The sequence below is a fragment of the Alnus glutinosa genome, chromosome 10, assembly GCF_958979055.1.
Source record: "Alnus glutinosa chromosome 10, dhAlnGlut1.1, whole genome shotgun sequence".
NCBI lineage: Eukaryota > Viridiplantae > Streptophyta > Magnoliopsida > Fagales > Betulaceae > Alnus > Alnus glutinosa.
The window spans coordinates 9,912,281-9,924,198 of NC_084895.1; the positions used below are offsets into that span (position 1 = coordinate 9,912,281).

Consider the following 11,918-nt stretch of genomic DNA (forward strand, 5'->3'; position numbering starts at 1 on the left):
TTTTTTAATTTCTGGAACCATTCCTCCCTGTTTTGGAATGGATTCCTCTTTTCCTTTTTTAGTTCCTTAATTTTGTTTTGTCTTGTTTGTACTCATAAAAAAAAAAAACAATAAAAAAAAAACTTTCTACATTATACTGTACATTATTTTATATAATCATAAAAAATTGAAACTTGTATTTGACTTTTGGTATTTGTTCTTTTCCTTTTTTTTGGAATGCAACAGGAAATAGTACCAAAATGCATGCTACAAATGGAAGGAGCCACAAAAAATCGTGATTATCTTTTGCACGATTGACCTGTGCTGAGAGTAACCAATTTCATGCTGTTTGCCTGGACGCATCTCGCGCGCCCAATTTTCTACACGAATGATACATCCCATTGGTGAGTTCTGCTCTAGTTTTTTGGTTCTACAGCATAATTTTTATTTATTTTTTCCTTGAGCTACGGCATTAAAATGCTGAATTTAAAATAAGTGAAACAACCATCTTTCAGGATAATCAACATTATTGAAAAGTGGAATCCCTTTGAAGGAAACGCCTCAGGTTTGATTTACTATTTGATAATAAATAACTTTTCTTAAAAAAGAACGAAAAACTAAAAAAAAAAAAAAAAAAAAACAAACATTTATAGATGAAGAAAGTTTCTTTATAATTGAATATTTCAGCATGCACGATTTTATATGTAATTTAATGATAAATGATAATTTGTTTTAACTTAGTAATATATATGATTGACAAAGTAGGCTTCTACCGTTTGTACGTAGGTTAGAAATTAGTGCTTTACAGAATTTTAAGATTAAAAATCAAGGTTGTCATCAAATCACATTGTTATTAGACCTTTTTAAAATTGAAATGTTGGTATCTTTGAAGTACATAAAGAACCTTGCTGTATTTTTGTTTTTTTGCCTCTTCTGAGTGCTACAAAACGTTCCATAACTACTTACATAAGACATCAGTTCTCAGATTAATTTTCCACTTATAAACAAAGATAAGTCACGAATTAATTGGTTGATTTAATATGGTACCTTTTTGGAAATTCTTCCGAAAGCACAAAGGCCTGGATGTTGTTGCTTTCAAATTTTTATTTTTCACTTGCTAAAGGAGTCATAAAACCCTCTCATTCACAACAAAGGATTTCTGAGTTTTAGCTTCGTGAGTGTTAAATTGCTTCCCAGCTAGGCTTGATTGCATTATACTTTTCATTTGATCCCATAATATCCTAAAGAATATATATTAATCACGCCATGTTGTTCCTTGAGTGATGATGTCATGATTTAAGACATTGTATCATCCAACCACTTGTTTGGAGCTGTTCCTTAATTTATTTGTCGTTTGTCTATGATTTATGTCACTATCAAAAGTATTGTAACCCATATGGGGAACAAACACTTAAATCAAGCCACTTGGGCTGGATTGAGGCGTCTCATCTTATTACTGCCGGTAATCATATTTGTTATTTTGATTTTACTTTTGTAGAAATTGTAAAATTTTGTAAAATGCGTAATACCTTATGCCAAGCTGGAACGACTCAAGGAAAGCGTTCACCATATCTACGTTATCACCTCAAAATGATTAGTCAATTTGAAACTTCCTTAAAGTCACTTTTAAAGTCTAGTTTCACTTGGTAAGTAATATGGAACTTAACATCCATGAGTGTATTTATAAACCACACACGTGGGCCTTATTTTCCCAATATGAGACCGAATTGTTATAATGTTCTCCTCTTAAATTCCTAATGTTATAGTTAGGGCCACGCCATACAGTACTGACAGTACACTTGGGGATTACTAAATGGCTCTAATACCATTAATAACGATTCAAGGAAAGCTCTTGCTACATTTGTACTATCACTCCAAAAATGATAGTCAATTTGGTGTTTCCTTAAAATCACTTAATAAAGCTCAGTTTCACTTATTAAGTAATATGAGACTTAACATTTATGAGTGTATTTAGAAATCACATGTTCTATGTAGACTACTCATCTTCTTAATATGGGACCGAGGTATTATAATAGCCGTTTGGCGCACACAAAGCTTGTTTCTTTCTGACTTGGTGTACTGTTTTGAATATGTGATTAATTCGGACAATTGACAGGCGGCATATACTTATGATGCGGGGCCAAATGCTGTACTGTTTGCGCGTAATAGAAAGGTTGCTACCCTTTTGCTTCAGAGGCTGCTTTTCTACTTCCCTCCAAATGCATCTTCGGGTTTGGATAGGTAAGTAGTACTGCCGTATAACATTGTGTTATGCTTGGTGAAATATCAATGAATTGTCTAAGTTCAAACTTGTAGAGATTTTTATTTTTGCCCTTGTGTTTTTTTTGCTTATTCACAGTTACTTCCATGGTGATAGGTCAATTCTAAAAGATGCTGGGCTTGAGGGGATGAGGGACGTGGAAGATTTGCCACCACCTCCAGAAATCAAGGATAGCATTCCTTGCCAGAAATACAAAGGGGATGTTAGTTATTTCATCTGCACGAGACCTGGCAGAGGCCCAGTTTTGCTTTCTGATTAGAGTCAGTCTCTTCTCAACCCCCAAACCGGGCAGCCTAAGTAAATTTGGATTAATTGTTATCTTGGGCTAATCTTCCTTGTCTCTATGAGCCTGGAGTATTTCAATCAGATATCTTCTACACTGTGCCTGTGCTCATTGTAAAATGACTATCTGAAAGAATTTGCTGCTTGTGTTGCTTATCTCATGTAATTGTAATTTATTTATTTATTTATTTTTTTATCTTTCTTTCTCCTGGATAATTTAATAGGGTTTATGTGCTCTCATTGTCTTTTGAGAGGGTTAAAAATTAGATTGTATTGTCTTTTGAGAATTTCAGCTGTAACTTGGAAGGCTTGTAACTGTTTGGGTCTATGCCCGTTAATTGTTTGAATAAGAAATATTATTTTCTTTTGGTCTAGAAATAGAAAATATTCGTATAAAGATTTAGATGATTAAAAAGGGGTTAAATATAAAAAAGTTCCATCAACATCCAGCCAATTTTAAAATAATCTTACGAATTTTTAAGTGTGTTAAAGTGACTTATCAAACTAACAAGGTGTGTCAAAAAGATAACTTTTTTCTCGATAACAGCTTTATTCTTTTAAAAACTAAAATAAAATAAAAAATTAATTTTTAAACCAAAAAAAAAAAAAAAAATGAAACCTAAAAGGTTAAAGAACTTAAAAACTTCTAAAATTAAAATTTTGAATTAAAAAAAAAAAGTTAGAAAAAATTAAAGTGGTGGGCAAGCCAACCTCGACCACCTCTAGGGGTGGATACGGTTTGCAGGTGGCGCGCACAACCCCTAGATCAGGCTAGGGGTTGCCACGAGCAACCCCCGACCACCTCTGGGGTGGCGCGCGGCCACCCCCATGGGCTAGAATCGGCAGCCACCCCATCCATTTTTTTTTCTATTTTTTTTTAAAAAATAATTTTATTAGTTTAATGTATTTGTATTTAATTACTATGTGTGACGTATCGCTATTTTATTGGTGCTTGCGTTGCACCAACTAGCCAAAATAATTCTGACTCTTCCAGTTACTATTTAATTACAATTGATTCTGTTGGGACTGGTGTCCAAAACTCCAATTGCATTAATATTGATTTTTCTATAATTGTATAATATTAATTCTATTGAACATTGGCATATATATTATTGCTTTATATGTACATATATGTTTTTATATTTTCATATGATATACGTGTAACATTCATATGTTACATTGTATTTAATTAAGGTATGAGCAATGAGACTATCACACAGAAGATCATAGTCATAGGTTCTTATAATTTATAAGTGATTGTTCGTAGTCATAAATACAATTGGGAAATTCATATAGACTATAACATGTCAACCTTAATGATATATCTTAATAAAGAGAAGCAGGAAAGGCTTTGAGTTGATATGTTAGTGCAAGTGCAAGATAGTGCCATGCACCAAACAGACAACCTGAGTCATCATTATTTCAATTCTGATTAAGAATTTTGTACGTGCACGATGACTTATAACAATTACTCTAAATCTTGAGAAGATTGTGAATTCAGATGTTTGCCCAGAAATAGAAAATATTCATAAAGATTTAGATGATGAAAAAAGGGGTTAAATATTAAAAAGTCCTATCAACAATCAGCTAATTTCAAAATAGTCTCATGAATTTTCAAGAGTGCTAAAATGACTCATCAAACTAACAAGGCATGCCAAAAATGCCACTTTTTATTTTTTTTATTTTTTTTCGATAATAGCTTTATTCTCTCAAAAACTAAAATAAAAAATTAATAAAAAACAATTTTACATTTAAAAAAAAAAAATTCTAAAACATTAAAGAAATTTAAAACTGTAAAAATTAAAAATTTTTAATTAAAAAAAAAAAATAGCACGCAACCATCCACAAAGGTGGGAGTGGCCTTCGGGCCACCCCTAGATTAGGCTAAGGGTGGCCGCGAGTAGGGCTGAGCATGGGGGGGGGGGGGGGGGGGGGGGATGGGGATTTTTTGACCCCGCCCCGCAGAGGTGCGGGTTCCCCAAAGTGAACCCGCACCCCGCAGAAAACCCCCTACACCCGCACAGGGCGGGTGTAGATGGGGCGGGGTTGCGGGGCGGGGATCCCCGCGGGTATGCGGGGATCCCCGTGGGTTTTGACCCATTAACCCTTGTGTTCAATTTTTTTTTTTTTTTTTATTATTATTATTATTATTTTTTTTTTTTATAAGTATCCCTATGTTCAAAATTTACTAATCCAAATTAATAATCCATTATTTGTACTCCCTGTCAACCTTGCAAATTGCAAGTTGCAATTGAACCCTAATTAAAATCCCAACATCTATTAAAATGTAAGGAGAAAAAAACTTAAAAAGAAGAAAGAAAGCATTTTTGCTTGCAATGTTTTCAATCACTTAGTGCAAAAAAAATTGAAAAAAAAAAAAAAACAGATTACAAAGCAAAAACATAATATTACAAATATTACACATAATTGCTAAATTACGAATAGAAATTCAATCCCATAAAATGAACAAATTACTGACAAAGCAAATAACATAATATTACAAGATGAAGAAAACCCAAATATTAAATGTTCCAAAGCATCAAGCATCTCCCAATCGGATTGAATCTTCACTTCACTAATCCTCCTCAAGCAAAAGATTGATGTTCTTCAAATTGATTTCTACAAAGATTGGAACCGATAATTAGAAATTTAGAATATTTAAATAGCAAAATAAATTAAGAAGTGAATAATAGAAAGCTAAAGGCCTAAAAGCTTACCTGACTCGAGCTTATAACTTTCAGGATCTTCAACCATCTCTGTGTCATAACCATTGATGGGTTTTGATCTCAACCAGTTTTGTGTACACACCAATGCTTCAACCGTTATTGGGGCCAATGAACTTCGAAAAGGATCCAATACACGCCCTCCAGTGCTAAATGCCGACTCTGAAGCAACTGTAGTAATGGGAATGGCCAACACAATACGTGCTATGTGGGATAGTACTGGGAATTTGGTTGAATTCACCTTCCACCAAATTAAAATATCGAAGTTCTCATTCGGTTTTTCATTCTCCTCCATCAAATACCGATCTAACTCCGATTTATATTGAACATCACTATTAGGAGTCATGAGGTTTTTGTACCTATTCATCAATGTATAGGTACGTTTCCCAGTTTCTCCCGAGGAACCTTGAGGAAGTGCACCACTATGTTCACCTTGAGAGTTTTCTCCAGTGTTGAAGTGATCAAACAATTTCTTAAGGTAGTTCTTCAATTTTAATATCATATCATTGCCTTGCTCAGCACCAAGAATATCATTGAACCAACATTCTAATGATACCAACTTGGTCCGTGGATCGAGAATAATAGCAACAAACAACAACACATTAACTTTATCAAGATCCCCCCAATACTTTTTATACTTCAACATCATTTTCTCCGCCATAGAACTCAATATATAATCATCACTGTCACAATATTCTTGTAAATGCAGTTGAATGGCAGAAACTTCTTCAATGTACATATTACATGTCACATACAAAGACCCCGAAAGTCGCATTGTGGCTTCATAAAAAATTTCAAGGAACTTGAGAAAAACCCTAATACGAGCCCAATCATCACAATTAGGAGGTCCTAAACCGTTTTTGCTATCCAACAACGTAGGACAATAATATCCATCCAACTCTTCCATAAGTTCAAAAGCACTTTGACATTTTTCTGCACCTTCCAACATCTTAAATGTAGAGTTCCATCTAGTTGGAACATCCAAACACAACAACCCCTTGAAATTAATGTTTTCTCTTTCCAAACAAATCTTAAAACTCTCAAATCTTGCAGGAGAAGACTTCACATATTTAACCGCACTTCTAACCCTCATAATGGATTCATCAACCTCTTTCAACCTCTCAGTCACAATAAGATTTAAGATGTGTGCACAACATCTCACATGCATAAACCGATTTTCTAATACGGCACTAGGCTTATGAGCACTTCTCTTCCTCAAGTACTCAAAAGCAGCATCATTGGAAGAAGCATTATCAACCGTGATAGTGAAAATGCTACCAATGCCCCATTCATGCATACACGACTCAATCTTTCCCCCAATGGTCTCACCTTTGTGATTAGGAATTAAACAAAAGTTTAAAATTCTTTTGTGTAAGTTCCATTCATTATCAATAAAATGACCAGTAATACACATGTAATTAAGGTTCTGTATTGAAGTCCAACAATCAGTGGTAAGACAAACCCGAACACCAGATGTCAAGAACATTCCCCTCAACTTTTCTTTCTCAGACATAAAGAACTTAAAACAATCCCTCATCATAGTAAAACGGGAAGGAATTGAAAACCTAGGTTCAACTGTTCTCATAAAGTCCTTAAACCCTTCACCTTCCACAAATCTAAATGGCAACTCATCCACTATGATCATCCTAGAAAGTGCTGCCCTTATTTTTGAAGCATTAAACTTAGCAAGCACAAGGTTACCACTAGATCCTTCACCCATTGCCGCTTTTCCTTATATGTTGTAGCATAGATGAAGTACCATGGGTTCTAGGGTGACAATTAAACTCTCTCTTACAATAAATGCACTGTGATTTATGATCATCGGGGTCAGTCGACTCTAACTTGGTAAAATGTTCCCAAACCGATGATGTTTGCTCATTTTTTTTAGGTTTTGGTGGGAGAGTTGCACTAGGATTTTGAGGGCCCATAGTTGAAGAACTAGAACCCATATTGGTATCCAAAAGACTTGGCCTAGATGAAGCAGAACTAGAACCAATAGGTCCAACAGTAGCACTAGTTGAATCGTCCATGACTTGATTCTATAATTTAAGTGGAAAAAAAAAAACATAAAAATCAAATCTCTTATTAAATCATTGTGTCATATAGAAGAATGCATGAGAAAATGATGCGGTAGATCAGCATAATCTTAAAATAAATGCGAATAGGGTCGTCGTACGTCTTCTTCTACTAAATAAATTATCAAGAATCAGATACTGCAACAAATTAACCAGACAGACTAATATATATATATCTTAGGAAGCATCATTTTTTTTTTTTTAATCCAAACTCAGATTTGACTATTTCTTAGGCCTAATCAACATGCTAACACAAAATATAAATTACTTCAGGTTTATATACAACAACCAAATAAACCTGTATGTATTAGTAAGATGTTAGAAAAACAGATTAAAACAATGTGTAGTGTCTAGAAGCAAGCAACCGTAAGAATTGATTGCCAAGGAAAACATAAATCTGATTTCTGCATCAAAAACGAAAAGATACCCCCTTTAGACCTTGAATTATCTTTTCCGTTAAATCATTTTCTGTCTAAAACCAGAACTACATAACTGAACTCCAGAGCATACTGAAATACAATTCTCTGATGATAAAACAGATATTTAACTAATCAATAATACGAGCATGAAGATTTACCTGAAAGTTGTGGCTAAAACCGGAATTTGAACGAGCAAAGAACAGGTATAGCAGAAACCCAAATGGAGGGGTAAAAGAGGAAACGAGAATTTTCGTTTGGTCTGGTTTAGAAGAGGAAGAGAGCCATCTCTCGTCGAACAGCTCTCTCTCTCTCTCTCTCTCTCTCTCTCTCCCCCAACGAACTACGTTTTCTGCAAGAAATGTCTGCCCCTATTACTTGGAAGCTGAAGATTTCCTTTCTTTTTGTTTTCTTCTTTGTATTTTCCTTTTGTTGTCTTTGATGCGGCTGTGCGGGGAGGTGAGGGCGGGTGACTGGTGCCGTGGTGCGGCTGTGCGGGGAGGTGAGGGCGTGATGTGGGCAGTGGGCAGTCTGGGGCTTGGGGGGGCTGCGGTGCAAGTGAAGTGAGAGTTAGAGAAGAGAAGAGAGTTAGAGAAGAGAAGAAAGGTTAGGTTAGGTTTTGTTTTTTGACTTTTTTCTGCCGCTTTCTTCCTTTTTCTGCCACTTTCTTCCTTTTTTTTTTTTTTTTTTTTATCTGCGGGGCGGGTTCGGTGCGGGGCGGGGACCCGAGAAAAATTAAAGGGTCCCCCCGCAACCCGCCCCGCCCCGCGCGGGGGGGGCCAAAAACAGCCCCAAAACCCGCACCATGGGTGCGGGTTTTGGGCTCTGCGGGGAGGGTTGGGGCGGTTTCTGCGGGGCGGGGCGGGTTTCGCGGGGATTTGCTCACTCCTGCCCGCGAGCAACCCCCGACCACCTCTTGGGTGGTGCATGGCCATCCCCATGGGCTGGGGCAACCATCCCTTTCATTTTTTCGATTTTCAATTTTTTTAAAAAAAAAAATAAAATAATATTGTTAGTTTAATATATTTGTATTTATTTGTTAAGAGTGACATGTGTTCTCATCTTATTGGCGCTGATGTGGCACGTAATGGAATCTGTCAATTTTTTTTTTAACAAAATTTGACTTGAGGGAATGATTTGTATTTTTTGCATACCATAGAGACCTCTAAGTTCATTTTGATACCACAAAGTGTTGATTGTAAATTAGGTAAACTACATGAACTAATTTTGTATTTTTCTCTTCTTTTTTTTTTTTTTTTTTTTTTTCTAAAAGTGACATATGTCATCATTTTATTGGTACTGACATAGACATTGATAGAATCTGTCAAGTGTTTTGATTGCAAGGACTAATATATGCAAGCTAAGGGTCATGAATATGCAATATTAATACTCATTAGTTACGCTAAATCCTGATGAGAATGTGAACTCAGATGTAAAGTGTAGGTTACTTTAATGTGTAAGAATGAGATCAAATCGCTAGTCAATACTTCCATGCGTTGGGTGACCCCATGTAGCATTGTTGGAAGACTTTCTTCAAGAAAGAATCTAACTCCTTTGTCATGGAACAAAGCGATAAGGAATCTTCCCATTGATGTAGATTTATTGAGAATTATTATCCTAAAGCTTGGGCCTTGAGTGTTTTAGTAGTATTTACTGAAACTTTGTTTTGTGGAAGGTGAGATGAAAATCTCACAAGATACAAAAAAGATATATCATGTACGTAATTAAATCAGGAGTATCAAGGAAAAGAGATAGTGAACTAAGTAACGGTGTATTGACTTTGGTTCGAATGCAGAATGATTCAATAGAGTGGTAATATGTAATAAATAAGTACATCACGGGAATTGATTCATTAATTTGAAATTACTCATTAAAGTACAATCACATTTGTTTAATGGAATCAATTGTGATTAAATAGGGTCGTGTGATATTCTCACATACCTATTTAAAGCTAATTGTATTTTTCCCTTTAGGTATCCCTCTTTGAGCTTATAAAAATTAAGCACATCCTATGTACCTTGGTTATGTATTTATTTATTTGGATTGTTTTATTGATAAAATATGTGTCAAAGAAATTTGATTCATATATGACTCATTGCTTAGAGATGATTGGGCTTAGAAATTAATTTCCTATGGGCTTAAGCCATTAAAAAGCTATGGGTTTAGGAATTAATTCATATGGACTTAAGCAATTAAAGAGATATGAGCTTGGGATATACTATAGCTTTTTTCTTTTCTTTTCCTATTTGAAAATTTATAGAAAAAACCCAGAATTCGTTAGTTGTATTTTGATGGGATTATTTATGAAAGGGAGAGATGAAAGTCACAATGAATAAACTATATCTTGTCAATCTTTTGAGGTGGTTTAGGCACCTCCCACTCGATTTAGACAAAAGTGGCTCCGGCCACCCTTTGATTTGTTTGTTGAATCCCTCCAAGGAAGGGGCACTTCGTGTACCAACTCTTGTTAGGTAAACCTCGGACTCGTGCAAAGCGTACCTAAGGATATATTGACGCATACTTATGAAGTTTTGGTATCTATATTTTTTGTGATACAAATATTGTTTTATAAAATACTTCATCTCCTTTTGTATTATGTTTTTCATTTTTCATTTTTTTATTTTATATAGCAAAAACATAGTATATAAAGAGAACAAAAAAAATTGTCATTGCCCCCCTTCTCCTCCACCCCCGGAACCCTCACAAAAAAAAAAATTAATAATAATAATAATAATAAAAAAAAACTGCTAGCTCTACCACTAAAAGGAATCAACCTAAATTTTCATAATTTGATATTATTTTTGCTTCACTTCAAAAGGATTGATGAAAAGGAACAGTAGTGTGGAGCCATTTTGGGCTCTACAAGACTACCACTAGAGAGAGAGAGAGAGAGCAATTAGTGACGTGTGAATAGTAATCACTTTTTTCCCACGTCACTAATTAGTGATGTGTCACTATTTCACACGTGCAAATATAATTTTTAAAAAAAGTTTATTAAATTTTAACTTATTAGTGAGATGTGACAGAGATATGTCACTAAATAGTGACGTGTCAAATTGTTGGTTTGACACGTCACTTAGTAGTGACATGTCAATTTAACACGTCACTGATTTAGTGGCGTGTCAATTTGACACGTCAATAAATCACTGACATATCAAATTGACATGTCACTAAATATTATTGACATGTCACTATTTAGTGATATGTTAAATTGGCACGTCACTATTTAATGCATGACGTGTCAATTCAACACGTCACTAATGTAGTGACGTGTAATTTCCCATGTCACTAACTATCAATGTTTTATTTTCGCACGTCACTAAATAGTGATGTGTCAATTTTACACGTTACTAAATTATTGACATCCTAATTTTATATACATACATTTCGGTTTGATTTTTGTCGAAATTTAACATATTACTATTTTAGATAGGGTTTGGGTTATACATATAAATAGTATATACTAAATATAACGACTCATATTTTGGTTAAGTGCACTATATATATATATATATATAGCATATTAAATTGATGTGTATGTTATATAGTAAATGGAACATATGAACTTAGCATGTTAATTACTTAATATGTTATGTATTATATAACAAAAAATAATAATATGTTATGTATTAGTACAATTAATAACATGTTATTTCACTATTAACTAATCATTAGATTATATGATCTAAGTATTATAATCAAAATTAGGTAAGATATATGTTTATCTGATTTAATATTATGCCATATGATCATATGCTCTAAGAGTTAAATAAGTTGGGCGTTTTGGCTTCCCAACATGTTATTAATTGAAAATCTCCAAAATAACACAATTCTATACCCTGATGATTAACAAAATAATCATAAACAGTCACTTCTAAGTGCAATTTAACTTAATTTGTGATTATAATAAGCACAATGTTTATACTATATATATATATAGTATCGGTTCAAAATCATAATTGCCGGTTCTCAAAGCCTACAACGACATAACACAAGTACTACAAACTTAACATCATTCCAAAGTTAATCAAAGACACATACATCAGACAAAACATTCATCCTCTCGTGTGGCTTTTGCCTCGATTAACATCCTTCCTAGTGCATTAGTCTAATCAATCGTGATACGATCAAATGATCGATCAAACTTGACACAATTGAAGGT

The 11,918-nt window shown here is 34.3% G+C and overlaps 1 long non-coding RNA gene across 2 annotated transcripts; it reads left to right on the forward strand.

The window, feature by feature from the left end:
- The first annotated feature begins 519 nt into the window (after positions 1–519).
- On the forward strand, positions 520–2,910 carry LOC133880631 (uncharacterized). 2 transcript variants are annotated; one of them, XR_009902345.1, is made up of 3 exons: positions 520–544; positions 2,096–2,220; positions 2,339–2,910. It is a non-coding gene; the product is annotated as an uncharacterized LOC133880631 (long non-coding RNA). The 2 variants fall into 2 exon arrangements; XR_009902344.1 differs by lacking the exon at positions 520–544 and having other exon boundaries at positions 2,043–2,220.
- Positions 2,911–11,918: the final 9,008 nt, after the last annotated feature.